The sequence below is a fragment of the Haemaphysalis longicornis genome, unplaced genomic scaffold (genome assembly GCF_048455015.1).
Source record: "Haemaphysalis longicornis isolate Haplotype H1 unplaced genomic scaffold, Haemaphysalis longicornis Haplotype H1 scaffold_8, whole genome shotgun sequence".
In the NCBI taxonomy this organism is placed as follows: Eukaryota; Metazoa; Arthropoda; class Arachnida; order Ixodida; family Ixodidae; genus Haemaphysalis; species Haemaphysalis longicornis.
The window spans coordinates 177,620,949-177,635,588 of NW_027526445.1; the positions used below are offsets into that span (position 1 = coordinate 177,620,949).

General features: G+C 47.8%; 1 long non-coding RNA gene across 1 annotated transcript in view; it reads left to right on the top strand.

Annotated features, from left to right (window-relative positions):
- Nucleotides 1-14,640, top strand: part of LOC144150234 (uncharacterized) — a 101,876-nt gene that overhangs the window by 78,462 nt on the left and 8,774 nt on the right. The window lies entirely within an intron of this gene.

The window sequence follows — 14,640 nt, forward strand, 5'->3', positions numbered from 1 at the left end:
GATAGCCTCCCCTCGTAACCTGAGAAGGCTTACAAGATTCTCAACCGCAGTTATTCAACAAAAGGATGAGTAGGGCAGATCTATGGTCTATCTATCTTCGCTATACAACAAAATACTTGTATCTATCTTCGCTATACAACAAAATTGGCGCAGCTTCCGCTAGTGGTGCAAGGCTGGAGAAACCGCAGAGCTGGCAGCCAATGGTAAATGTTGCTGTCGAGCCCCTTTCTTCCTACCCAGCTTCAGCTGGTGGACAGAGCACAGGCGGCGAGGTCTGCATATGGGCTCCAGTGAAGAAGGAACCACTCCCCTGGGCCGCCCTGCTGGGTCGTCCAGAAATCTCAATAAAAGTATTTCCGCCTCCTCCCTCTCCCTGTGCCGGAGATCCGGCTGTTGCGCCTCACATGGATTCGCGAACTTTCCTCTGAAAGTTCCGCAATACTGGCAGGCCCGGATCGTTTTGTCCTCAAGTTTTCACATCTCTCCCAAGGTTAACCGCGTTAACACGTGCTAGAACCCGTGGCAACCGGCTTCGACAAGTCGGCGTCTGTACCGGGAACTCGGCGTCTGTGTTGCCCACTTCAGGACCGAACACGCTTTAATCGCGAATAGAAGAGCCCGCGAAAGACCACACCACGAACGCTGGCCAGGGTGTTCTCGAAAGTCGAGCTGGCCGACGCTTGACGCTCCTCACGAAACCCACGCTCCTGTGCGCTCGGTCTTTTTTCTTGTTTTTTTTTTGTAATGTCATAGGGTGGTACTAAAAGCCCCTGCTGTCAAAAATTTCGCAATAAAAAGTGTAAGTACCTGGGCTTGAACCCAGGATGACCCATTAAAAGACGCGACGCTACCCGCTAAGGCATAGAGGTTGCAGCCATAAAGTTTCATACTACTATATCCTAGAGGCAAATCTGGCGCCACTGTCTAAGGGAGCCACGCTTCAGCGAGCGTTCTGTCATGTACCGAGCTGACACGTTGTCCTTGGCATGGTTCAAGAACAGGCTTAAAATTTGTCTCTGGCTGCAAAAAATCAACGATACTGCTGTAAAAGATTGTGCACATTTGCTTTGTCATTATAAAATTGAAACTCAAGAAAGATTTATATGCCAGTGATCCTTTAAAAGCTTCATGCACTATGAACCAGAATAAAAATGTTACCCTTTTTTGTCGATTTTGGCTTTGGGACAAAAAAGAAGCCATATGGCTAGCTAAGACAAGTGGGTGAGGAACGTCTCTAGCTGCAATGGCGCCACCCACGGCGGCCCGCGATTGCAGCGTGAGATTTCCCTCTAGTTCATATTAGTGTGAAACTTTATGGTTGCAGCCAGCGCGTTCTAGCTGTTGATAAAGGAGACTGCGGCAGTGCTCAAAACTAATCAGTAGATGGCGCTAGGTGGGACAGGAAGATACCGACCTGTAGTGATTAGGAGATGGAATGTCGCAAGCCGTCTTCGACCCCTCCCCCGAAAATCTGTCCATCTATCTGTCAGTAACACGTGACGCATTTCACCCCATAGGAATGCATGGATGCCATATTGGTATTTATGACTTTTGTGATAGGTACTGATTGACCGTGGCATATCGCTATTACCACGCCCCGCTGCGCGTTCTTTCACCTGTATTTTGGCTAGGTGGTTAAATCGCGTGACAGAAACCCACTCTCAGGCAGAGCGAAATTCTAGCACTTATGCATCCCAAGAAATTTGACTACTGTTTTTACAAAAAAAAGGAGAAAGAATGCTTTAAGACGACGTATATATAGGGAAGACCATTACAAGCTACTAAAACAGTTGCAGCGCCTCAGACATGTCCAGATTATTCTGTGAAAATGAATCCTCAGGTATATTCGAGGCTACCTATAGTTACATTATTGAAATTACCTGCGCTCTTTTAATATTTTGTTTGACGATACACGTTACCTTAGTTTATGATAGCAAATTAAAGAAAAACAACGCTCTAAAACGCTGCCTAAGTGTGCCGAGATAGAAGCAAATACTAAAATAAAAGCTGTCGGCGTTACGCTTCAAAACACAACAGAAACAAAAAATTAAGAGGTTTCAACAGATGGCGCGTCAGCAGGGCGAGCGCGGGAAAATTTAATTGAATAAATTTTCATTGTGGAGTGAGATGGAAAGGAGAGAGCATGAGCGTTTGAAGGGGAGACAGGGGAGAAGGCTACGTGACAAGACGTTATCGCCTTTCGATCACGTATGCAGCAAAGAAGCAGATATGCGGTCAATTTCTTTTAAATGCAGAGCATTTCTTAGCCTCGCCTCTTCCTGCGTTGGACGGCGTCCACAGCTCCGCGTCCGCAGCAGGTGCGCCTCTCCTCTTTCCCTCCTCTCTCTCAACAGCAGCTGGCGCGCGCATGCGTCGTAGTCAGCCCGTTCGCTCCGTCGCGGTCTCGGCGTAACAGGTGCGTGATAGCAGCGTGGTGGGGCGTGGAAGGGCGCGCGCTGCTTGCGCATGCGCGCTATCCCCCCCGTACTGCTCTCCCTCTACTGCGCGCGCTGCAAATATGAAGCGGCTAGCGGTCGCTCGTGCTTCAGTCACTGCGTTGCTCCTTCCTTCCTTGGTTGACGCTCGCTCCCACGTTTACTCGTGTCTGCTACTCCAGCATCACGGAAGAAGCGATGGAAGCAACACTGCCTTCAACCAGTACTGAGGCCCCAATGCTCTGCATTTACTCGTGTTCCCCTCGCGGGAAGGCGCGGGAGTTTTTTTTTCTTTTAGAGAACGCCTGGTTTTATGGCCTATAATATTATACCCTTGAGGGTATATGTTATAAGGGTATAATAACAATAATAACATGAGTGATTATAATAATGTTATATTGTCTGGGTACAAATACAGAAAATTATCCAGCTCGCATAAGCCCACAGGCTTGTAGGTGTAGCTGAGCAGCCTCAGCACCCAACATGGGCGAAACAAACGCCCTAGAACCATAAAAAAACAAACAGTCAAAGCTTCAAAATGAGCATCAAGTGGGTTAAATACAACATTAGCAGAAACATGGCCAAATTTATCATACCGAAATATAACAGGACACACACAAAAATAAAAATTTGATCACATACTCAGGGCAGAAATTTGGGCTAGTTGGTGATGGGACTTCGACATGGTAAAAAAGCGCAATAAAACGAGGACACAAGAAAAAAGGCGGTGACACGGGACGAGCGCTAGCGCTCAGCAGTCCATGACAAACACCAAACGCCGCCTCCTTTTCTATCTTTTCGACAGAGCGAAAATGATTGGAAACCTCGAAGAAAGAATTTCGGGCATTCTTGCTCGGTAGCATTAATCTCAATTGAAGTGAGTATCTCGACAGACGGCAAGATATTCCTCAGATATATGAAGAACAAATTCCCGCGTTTATTCAGACTTTGAACGTCAACGTGAATTAGCTGAAGAGCAACACCAGGTCTCTCCTGTGCCCAATCCTTCTTTATCCAGTCCCACTCAGGTCATTGTCGTTTTAAGTCAGTTTGCTTAACCCAGCTTCATCGTCGATCCTAATTAACGGATTGCCTTCCGATTTCCGAATATATACTCGCCCGTGGCGTGCCCAAACAACGTTGTAAAATAAGCGGAGACCAAGGGCCGCGAGCGTATACGCGTTTCCTAGTCAGCACAACCAAGCGACGCATGGAGCCATCTAGGGGCATGTTTGAAGCTGTGTCTACGTGCTTGTGGCCCTCAATTTGATCGCTCAGAACCACTTGGTCTTATAGTGTAGTAGTCCCGCTCGTGTGGAGCGAACATCCTAACACGGGTTCAAATCCGGTTACACATTTTTTTCTTTCATTTTCAAGGATTTCTATATTTGAATACGAAGATTTCTTATCCCGCAAATAACCTATTTATGTCTTTATGCATTATGAATGGATTTTCGGGTGTTTTCGCTGCCTTTTAGCCAGTTTCAGTGACTGCTATCTTGTACGTTTTTGCGGGTTTTCCCCTTTTAGGTCGGTTTCGGCTATTTCTGCTGAATATTTTTCTACACCGTAGTTTTCAACCATTGTAGGTCCGTTTTGGCTGATATTTATTTTAGTTCTGGTGGTTTTGTAGGCTTTGTATGCTTTGTATGCTGGTGGTTTATGCTGTGATCTAACCCCCATAAGCAAGCTCAGGTGACGGCTGACTGTACTGACTAGGAAACGCATATACGCGAGGAACGAAAACACAGGAGATGAAACACAGGCGCTATTGTGCTCTGTGTTTCACCCTCTGTGTTTCCGTCCCCCGTCTTCTTCTGCGCTTCGATACCTCGCTTGGTCAGAAGCTGCACCTCCAGATCAGACACTTTTTTTTTTCACTTTTTTAAGTGTTGTCCTTGTGTTCCAAGGATTTGAAGAATTCATCGCGTTTGGAAGAAAGCGTTTCAAGGGCGAAACCCGTTGCGATTCCTGCTTCTTTTTGAGCAAGTCAAGCCGGCGAATAACATCGTCTAGTTTCTTCAGTACACTATAAAGCGATAGCGCCATCGTTCCTGCCTGTGAATCTCCTGCCTTATCTGCCGCTTGCTCCGGTGCTAGCCTAGACTGTTTGGCAGTGCAGGTTGGGCAAGACCACAAATCTCGTTCGACAGACGACATGGTTTTTAAACATTTTTACTGTGAAGCATTGTGTGTCTAAACCCTCCCCTTCATGAAGGAAGTAAATTTTCTTTCCAGCAGTATCTGCATCTATATTTATTAAAAGTGGAAATTTTTCCAGGAACACGCTGCTGAAGTATATATGAATTGTGCCTATATATGCCTAAACGGTGGTGTTTGATGCCAATATATGCCTAAATGGCACATTTCAATGCCTATTATAGGCGCCTAAAACCTCGATTTTTCGTGCCAAAAGTTCCGGCGTCTAGTTGTAACCATCATAACAGTGGTCATGTGCAACTAGACCCTGTCTTCCGCAACTCTGTTTACTACGGCCTAACAAAAATGTCTTGGTTAGAGCTGACACAACTGACGAAGAGTTGTTGACAGCCGCCACTCGCTTCCGGCTGCTGCTTGCCGAGCGCGGGTATTTAGCGGAGACGTTCGTTTGTTACAAACTAACCGCCGGGGCGTCTGACACGCGCACGCGCACCAATGAGAACTCGAAACGGCTTCGCGACGCGGAAACAAACGACGTCGTCCAAGATGAACGCGCCTGTCACGTCCGCCCCGCCGTTTTCCCGCCACCGCGTTGGCTGCGCGGCCGGAGAGACAAGCTCGCGCCATGCGAACTAGACGGAGAAAGCGTGACGACGAGAAGAGTGCGTCAACACCTACTCGCGCAGAGGAGGGCGCGAGAAACCGGCACTTCAGGTCTTGTCCGTACCAGCAGGTCTACCGGACACGTCATGGTCTTCCAGCAACGGCCGTGCAACTATTTTCTCGAAATTCCGGAACTCAACACCAGCGTTTCCCCTTAACGTTGAACACGCAGCAATGATCTGTCCCTGACTAGAGGGTGTTGGCCGAATTTCGCAGCTCTTTTTTCGCGAAAGGAAAAGCAAGCGCGGTGACTACTTCGGTAACCAGGCGGCGTTGAAGAGTCCCGCGAGGGACTTCTTTTGCGCGGGCGCGGGCCGCCCTTTTTAGCGACGAACTTGGCTCGCCCCCGCCGGCGGAACAACCGAGCCAAACGAACTGGGTGGAGGTCGCAAACCATTTAAGCGGGCATCAGCCCCGCTCCAGCCTTTCACAACGGAAAAGAAGAACCGTCTCGGCCGGCCTGCAACGAGCCCGCAGCAACGACTGCAGCGTTTCCTCGCTGCGAACGCGAACACGTGCTCTGGGCAGTGCAGACGGGCCACCACACCGCCTTCCTCCCTTCCCCAATGAGTCGTATGTCTCGTCGCTGTAATTTGTTTTCCTTTCCTGCTTCCACGGCCGCGCACTATACTTTGTTTCTCTTCGCGGCCCGCGCACGCTCTAGGGGGGACGCGGGGTAGAGCTAAGTCGACTGATTTATGAAGCTAGTTAGCGCAAAATCAACACGGACCCACACATTGCCTCCTCCAGTGAGGGCGCAGCCGAGTGAGCCAGACGACTCGGAGAGCGCGCTTGCTGCAACGGAGATTGTACCGTATACACGCGCACTTTAGCACCGTGCATGTTTCAGAAGCAGTAAGGTATTTCGCATGGAAAATCATTATTCGTTGGACACAGGCAGCCTGAGCGGTTTTATGCAGGCAGTCCTGATATTTCACCCACGCGCTCTTGTTTGGTGGTATTCGCCAATGTCAGTGATTTTTTGCAACCTCATATCGGAAGGCTAGGGAAAATTACAAAAGTTTGCTTTAAATTGAAACTCTGCGGTACAGATGGCTAGTTTATTCCAGTCAGGGATTTAAAAACTATAATGCTCCGATATGTGAAAGTAATGGCGTTTTAAATTCCCGCCCAGCCATCATTAAGCGCGCACTCTTCCTATCTACCTTCATTTTTGACTGAATAGTTAGAAGTTTGCGGGATTGGAGACAATGGAATATATTGGTTGCCATAATATTTGTTGAATAAAAAGGCAAAGTGTCTTAATACCTCCATGCGATTTTATTGGTGCGCTGTTTGAAATCCCAGGTCTGGCAGCTGAAAGAGGAAAAAGAAGCAGGCAACCACTGTGCGCGTATATGCGGTACCATCCGAACCGTTGTACTGGCTTATAAGCTCCACTTTCCCCCTCAGAAGTGGCTCTCGCAGACAGCAGCAGCAGCTTATGGACACGTGAGCGCACGCACGCGAGCGACTCGCTGCGCGGGAGAAGAAACACATGCGTCGGCGCGGCTCGCTTGCTACGCGGCTTAACGCATGCGGAAGTGTATATACGCAGCAGAAGCCCGGACGAGCGCTTCGGCCCGTTTCGCACGCACACGCTCCAGCGCGGGGGGCAAAGGACCCCACATATCTTGCGTCCCAACCGCGCGCAAGTTAGCGTGGCCGGGGCAGCCCTTTCTTCGGTAGACAGCTGCGCATGCGCACACGTGCTGCGCTGACGCTGCTTTCTCTGCGCAATGCCTGTTGGCTCATTTACGCTCCTTCGCTCTTTTATTTCGAGCCCGAACGCACGCACGCGCGATTCCTGTCGCCGCCACCATTTTTGCCCTTTTGTCGGCAGACCCTTGCGCGTATTACGTTCTACGTTCACGCGCGCCCTGCAGTCGTGTTTTGAGAGAAAACGTTGAACAGCGATTTTGAGAAAAGAAAAGAGCAAAGACGGCGTGAAGGGGATTAAAAGCTCGAAGCGACAAAAGCGAGAGGCAGGGCACAATGCACACTCAGCAACCCAACCCAGCGGCTGAATCTCGTGGCTCCTGTGAAATCCCAATTTACAGCCTCCGTCCTTTCCACCGGTTACCCCTCCACAAATAACTGTGCGCATCCGTATATGCACAACAAAAAGAGCGCTCAACGATCTCGCGGATTTTGTTGCTTCTCTATACCCTTGTCTTGAAATGTGACTGTACAGCCGCTCGACCAATTTCTGTTGTTTTTCTTGAAACCGGCCAAATATTTACTTCCCTTTCTTGGCTGAACAAAGCTGCAACCCACGTATTGGCGCTCTACCTACTCCTTTCAGCGCCTTATAATATCAGAGTTCTTTTTAGGGGCGAAGCTCCTACAGCCATGGGTCTGTCCATCCCTTGTGTCTCGTGGTACGTGACCGCCGCATGCTTTCGGAGATGTCGCAAAGTGGGCCGCGTTGCACGCGCAAGAACCGGCTGCAACCGGCAGCGCAAACTCGGCACCGGGAGCGCGAGCTTGTCTGTGTTCGCCAACGGAGGCGCGAGCGCACGTGCACTGCGAGGGGGAGATCACGCAAGAGATCACGCCACGAACGCAGGCAGTCGTTCTCGGAGATCGAACGAGACGCAAGGACCTTTGCTCGTTTCCTCTCGTCTTGTTCGGGCACAAGTTCGCCCTAAACAAAAGTTCTTTCTTTACCGTTGTGTCCCATCCTACGTGACAAATTGTGGTCGAGGTGCGGGGTAGTCCTCGATGGCGAGGGGTCTTTCACCAGGTCTGGGCCTGGGAGCATTGACTCCGAAAATAAAAGTTGATTTGTACAATGTACACACACAGTCTTACGTCTTTCTTAATGATGTAATGGGCGAACTTTCACGGGAGAGTTACGGTTACCGATGATCTCCCCCTCTCGAGCTTCGCCCCACTTATCATCATTCATTCCGTGGATATGGCGTGATGTTTTTTTAGAGATGCTTGATATTTATTTAAGATGGCACGATGCAGTTTATGAAGGGCTATTCGCTAGGTGTGCTAGGCTTTGTATTAGCTCCGTCAGGAGAGCAGGGAATGCTAATTGCGGCGAAATACGCATTGAAGCCAGGAATTACTTCATCTTAGGGGAAAAATTTTCTTCAGCGAGAAAAGTTTTGCAAAGAATAAATCAGACGCTGACACGTCTGCAGAATATAATGGGGGATACGGTGAAAAGCCAAAGTAAAATGGCATAATTCGCAATGTTCCGCAGTAGTGAAGCAAGTTTGCTGTGATGGCACTACCCATGCGGTGGGCCGTAATTTTAATGTGGATGTGTCGGCCCCAAAGAATGGACGCCATCCCGCCCTGCGAAAGTGGATTTCCAGCGAAGCTGTTATAGACCACTACAAATGCTGATGGGAGAGGGTATGAATTAATAGTGTCTCGTCGTCTCGGCGAGCTTGTCGCTTGCGCACAGCTGTTCTGGAGGCAAATTGTGGGTCCGGCCTAGCCTGATGCATGCACTCGGCGTCTTGGGGAAGAACTGCTCTATTTATTGACACTAGTCCTGCTCAGCCTTCAAAGATAATCTGCAAACATAATCTTTACCCGAAACAAACACATGTTGTGGGGGACGAATTGTCCACAGGCGCCTTATCAACCATAACACGGTTTCGACGCTTGTTGTGTAGTTTCCTTAAATGAATTATGACCTCTATGCTGCACGCCCGACTAGCCTTACACATGCGCTCGGCGTCTTAGGCCTTGTCGCCTTGGCGTTTTTGCCCACGGACATCGTTTCTGCCCACGGGGATGAAACAGTTGGGCGGTAGTGGTATACAGCTTTGCTGTAAAAGAGTGCTATGCGCGTTCCGTGCTGGAGACGTCCGACTAGCGATGCGACACGGATCTGAATTAACCGATTCCGCAACGGCGTACGTCCATCGATTTGACATTGTCAAAGAGTGTGCCTACAGTGGAGTATGCCGTTCATTTTACATGTATGTCATGACAAGTAATCCTCTGTAATCGTCAGTACTAAGCGACAATCCTCTTGCAACCCCGGTGGTCATCCACATGCGCAGGGCGGAATGGCCGTAAATTTTTTTTTCATCTCAAATGCCGTGAAATTCTTTGAAGGCCGATTAGCTGGACACAACGCCAGGATTTTCGCTTCATGGGGGGTCTCGCATTTAAAATTTGGGGGAGCAAAGAGCGGGTCTCTTTGGTGCGCTAGTGAAATCGCACGAAAAGGAAATTTGTTAAGACATATAGGTGGTATTCGTTGATAAGTTTAGCTGTCAATTTCTTCGCCTGGCAACACTGAAAACGGTCACAGACATGGCCGATGCGCCACGGGCATGGCGCAGCTTGGGCCACTACGCCCGCACGTCGAAAAAAAAAAAAAAACACCAGCGTGCGTCGTCCGCTTTGTTTCAAACCGATTCTCAGCGGTGGGGTCAACAAAAATGTTATTAATCGCTCTCACAGTGGACTCGAGGCAATACTTTGCTTTGCGTTCGGTGAGGTAGAATTTGTAACGTGCGACACAGTCATGTGCTTAGCACGGACAGGTACCGTCATCCCGCGGAGCCTGACGTAACCAGTGACGGCGCACTAACACGGTTGCCTGAATGCGCGCCCCGCTAGTGAATACAAGCAATAGTAGGGGGGAATTTGTTAAGACATATGTATCAGGGAACAGCGACTACTGTTGACTGTTGCTGACAGCATTGACACTATTGACAGTGACTACACAGGTATCTGGCGTGTAAGAGACATCGCTCGTAGCAAAACCAGAAGCGTGCACAAGGGAATAAACCCATTTTGTTAGGGCAATGCTCGCGACGGTGTGTTTTGTCGGAACCCGCTCACCATGAAAGTCGTCGGCCGTGCCAAGCGTGATGTGATCCTACGGAGGGCCTCCGGAGGCATGAAGAGGGGTGGGTTTCTCAGCTGCTACCAAAATGCTGTGCGCTGCTCCAAATCCCTCGGACACCAAACAACAAAGCCCTTTTCACAACCGACACTCATGAGTAGGGTGCTTAAAGTTTTAGCTTGTGAACGTAAAACTGACTGGCTCAAGTTTAAAGTTAATTGAAATTACTAGCGGCTGTAACTGCCGCCATTCGAAATATTTGTTGGCTCAAATGTTCAGCGAAAAGTCCACCCAACCACTGAACTCCTTTTTGTTGGCGCTATGTGGACACAATTTTTCTGTGGACTTATGTCTGCTTACTTGACTTGATTGCCAGAGCAGTGTGGCTTTTCGCAGCGATGCATAACTACGGTTTGTATACTGCCTAATGTCAGGTGTGTTGTAATATCAAAACATGAGATAGACCTAAATTATTATACATCTCCTCATTTAGATATGCACGCTGAGCAGATTAGCTATCAACTGGCAGTGTTTTCAACCTCGGTAGAGTCAAAATAAATGTGCGTGTGTGCGTGTGCGTGTGTGTATGCGTGAATGTGTGTGCGAGTGTGTGCGCGCATGTGTGCGTGCGCGTGTGTGTGCGTGCATGCGCGCGTGTGCGTGCGTATGTCTGTGCGCTTGCGTGCGTGCGTGCGTGCGTGCGCGCCCTAAAAAGCTTCACCGGTGATCCACCCTCCCAGTGTGGGATGCCGGACGGAAACAATGTTAGTTTGGTTGACTGGGAGAACAGTTTTGCACCCTCCCAGGCTAACAAGGGTATAAAATGTTGAGTGTGTGCGGATCGTCCCGTGTATGTTGGTTTTCATGCAATGCGGTATGTGCTCCGTACTGTCTGATCTTTCCATTCGCCTTGTTTATTTATTGTCAAGTTATGTCGACCTGGTTTGAATAGCAAAACAGGCGCTTGTTTAACGTGATCGCGAGATAAACAAATAATCTGCAAAAATACTTTTCCCGTTGTAAGTCACACCGTAACGCTTACAAGAGTCCTCGGTCATGTCTTGGAATAATGCGCCCACGCAGTTCCATACTGTGTTTTTTTTTACTTTTAACACAAGAAAAACAAACGACAAAGTTGTACACTATTTCGGTGGACAGAGAATGTAAAATGAAAACATCAGATTATTAATTATGAGATGTATTTTGACTAAAGTGCACTAGAAAGATTTAAAGGAAGCATATTTGGCTTGGTGCAATCGGTATTTGGTTCCGATGAGATAAGATTTGAAAGAAGTTCTAGATGCAGGCCTCCAGAAAACCTTCTCTCGTGAGGGACTGTAGCGACATTTGCACTTTGGATGCGCTATGCGGAACAAGAAATCGGACCCCATTGCAATCGGGACATGTAAAGCGAGCTGAGCTACAGATACCTTTAACGGCCGAAGAAAAGCAGCTGCTTCCTTGCATGAGCACGGGTTTCCTCTTTTTTTTTACGATGAGAACATGCAAATGCATCGTGCAGGTCAGCTGGTTGATCTTCGAGTGTCGAATTGGTGACAACGGACTTGGAGGCCTGCAAGGCTGCCATAGTTGCTAGACACAGTTCAACATAAACACCTTGCAAAAGTGCACACATGCCCGCATACAGTCAGTGAAAAATGATATACGAACGCGGAAGTATAAACCGGAACAAACAATGGGAGCAATTTCTATACGTGCGAGTTGTGTGTAGCAGGGCTCAACAAAAGTAATAAAATTTGGAAATGCGACTTTCCAAATATACCACAACGCGTTATCATGTGATCTACGCAAACCGTACTCTCCGATTTTGTGCGTTCTGCTTCATATTTTCATGCTCACGTTTCATTTCCGCATGACTGTGCGCGCTACACAAACGCACACACACAAATGCATGCACACACGCAAACCCAGACGCGCGCGCGCACACACACACAGCACACACACACACGCACGCACACTTATGCGTACACGCACGCACACACACACGCACATGCACACACGCATGCACATGCACACACGCACACACGCACACGCACACACACACACACACACACACGAGCGCACGCGCACACACGCACACGCGCATGCGCACGCGCACACGCATGCGCAGACACGCGTATGGGTGTACGCGAAGAGTTACAAGTAACTAGAAAGCTTTGAACTCGGAGGAACTCTTTCGTTAACGCTAAATAATTATTGCGGAGTTGTAGAGGCAGTCAGTTGTTCGTTACTCAGTAGTTTAACGCGAGCTCGTACACAAACAACAAAACTTCAGTAATGCTTTGTCTGTTATGAGCACGCAAAACGGCATTACTAGATGCAATGGTGCCCTTCTTGAGAACATTGGAGAATTTTGTAGGGCTGTTTATTGTCTGTCATGTGCGGTGTACGTTGATTCATCGTAAACTGGTGGATCCTCCCCCAAGGTCTGCCATTGCATCATCGCTTAGAACGGGCGCCTAAACACGGCTCTTTGGCAGCTAAAATGGGTAGAATGGTGTAGGAACTCATATTTTACGACATGCATGCGAGGTAAAGGATCTCCGTGTGAACGCACCATGCCTAGAAATTCTAGCAAATACAGCGAGGGGTCTACAGTGAGTCTACTACGTTTTATTTATAACAGTAGTAGAAGGAAAGATTCGTATAAACACTTGTGAACCAAAGAAAACCCTACCATTCCTATTTGACTTAAAGGTGAAATGGCACATGGAACCTTTTTTTGCTGTATTAATAATAATCTGGTACACATGAAAAGAACGTCATTGCATAAATGAAACGCCACCATTTCAACAGACACGAACTTCCGAATACTCCTTCACTGATTGTTTTTCCCTTAACACCCGCGGCCTGGGACAGGCTTCGGGCACATGTTGTAACATCCACTATCTGTGATCTATTTCGATCGTTACTTTTGGAGTCCCAGAGTTCCAGTTTGCGATGGCCTCATTTTTTTGGTGCCTACTAGTAGTATTAGTAGTAGTAGTAGTGGGATCCGAACTTATGACCTCCAGAAGCGTATTCTGGAGGTCGTGGGTTCGGATCCCACCTGGCGGCCATGTTTTCCTCCACTTTCTTTTAAAAAAATTATGCATCTGTTTCACTGATAATAAACGACTTACCACATTTTCCCCTTTGCTTTATACGACTACCTTGACTGCCTATCCGCCTATCCATATTTCTGTTTCAATTCACAGAGCCCCTCATTTGACATTCTGTTTCGATATATATATATATATATATATATATATATATATATATATATATATATATATATATATATATATATATATATATATATATACACATATATATATATATAGCTGGTTGGATGCTATGCAACCAGCTGCCCCAGCTGGTTGCATAGCATCCCCTCTTCATTTAGGATTGCAACGCGTAAGTGACCTGGAATTAGGCTGCAAAAGACACAAAGCACAAAATCACAAATGCAAACGCTCCCACACGGACGCACACACTACGGCTGGGCAGAACAAAATTTTCTTCAAAGTGCTCTCAACACTTGGAATATATTTAGGTGTACAACGGTGTTGTAAGCACGGAGGGCGGCTAAAATTGTTGCAAATGACCCCTGCAGGGCACAGTCACAAAAAGAGCTAGCAAGGGTTTTGATTCTCGAAGTTTCACTTGCAAGGTCAGAGCCAGGCGCTCAGAATGATTTTTTAAGTAAACAGTGATTGTGGACATATCTGGGCAGACTCGAGACAGTGATACAAAGCGCGGTTTATGTCGCCGCAAGTCACAAGCTGGACACACGCCAGATCTGTGTCTCCCGGTATTGCTGAAACGTTTATTGCATAAGGAACGTTGGCCCGCAGATGATTGTCGGTGGATTGTCGGTGGATGATTGTCGGTGGATACTTGAAACGCTGCTATCTGTCTCGTGAGGTCATGGAGCTCGGAGGCTACGAAGGAGTGGGAAAATCGGCTCATTCTATTTAGAAGATCTGATACTTGCCGCTCCTATAAAACCTGAAAGGTGGTTTTAAATTTGATGAGTTATCGTGAAAACCACGCATCTATACCCAAAAACCCGTGGAGACGCTCACATTTGTTTACATGACGACACACAGATGTTCTGTGAGTGATTGAAGTTGGTGGATACTGGATATTGGTGGCTTTCCCGCTTACTTATCGTTGATGAAGAACTCCTTTCTGAATAACGAAAAAAGGGATAATGATTCAGGCTGGAATAAATCGGGTAAAGGATAACATTTTAACACCTGCGTTAGTAGACTCATGTGGCGTGTACCAAGCGATGGGTGGGATTGCAACAGTAAACGCGTGCATCCGAGAAGTCATGGCACTTAAATGTTATGCCAGTATGACAAAACAAAGTTCGCCAAGGAGTACCGCACATTCCATTTTTGTTATTTTAGACATGCCGCTAAACATTCAGCAATAAGCCAAACAAGACGTTTTTTTTCTCAGCAGTATTCGGTAGTTGGTACATGAAAGAAGGCGTTTAGCAGCGCCTTAAGAGTCTCCCCAGCGTCTCTAAAAGTAGCTGCTTGCTTT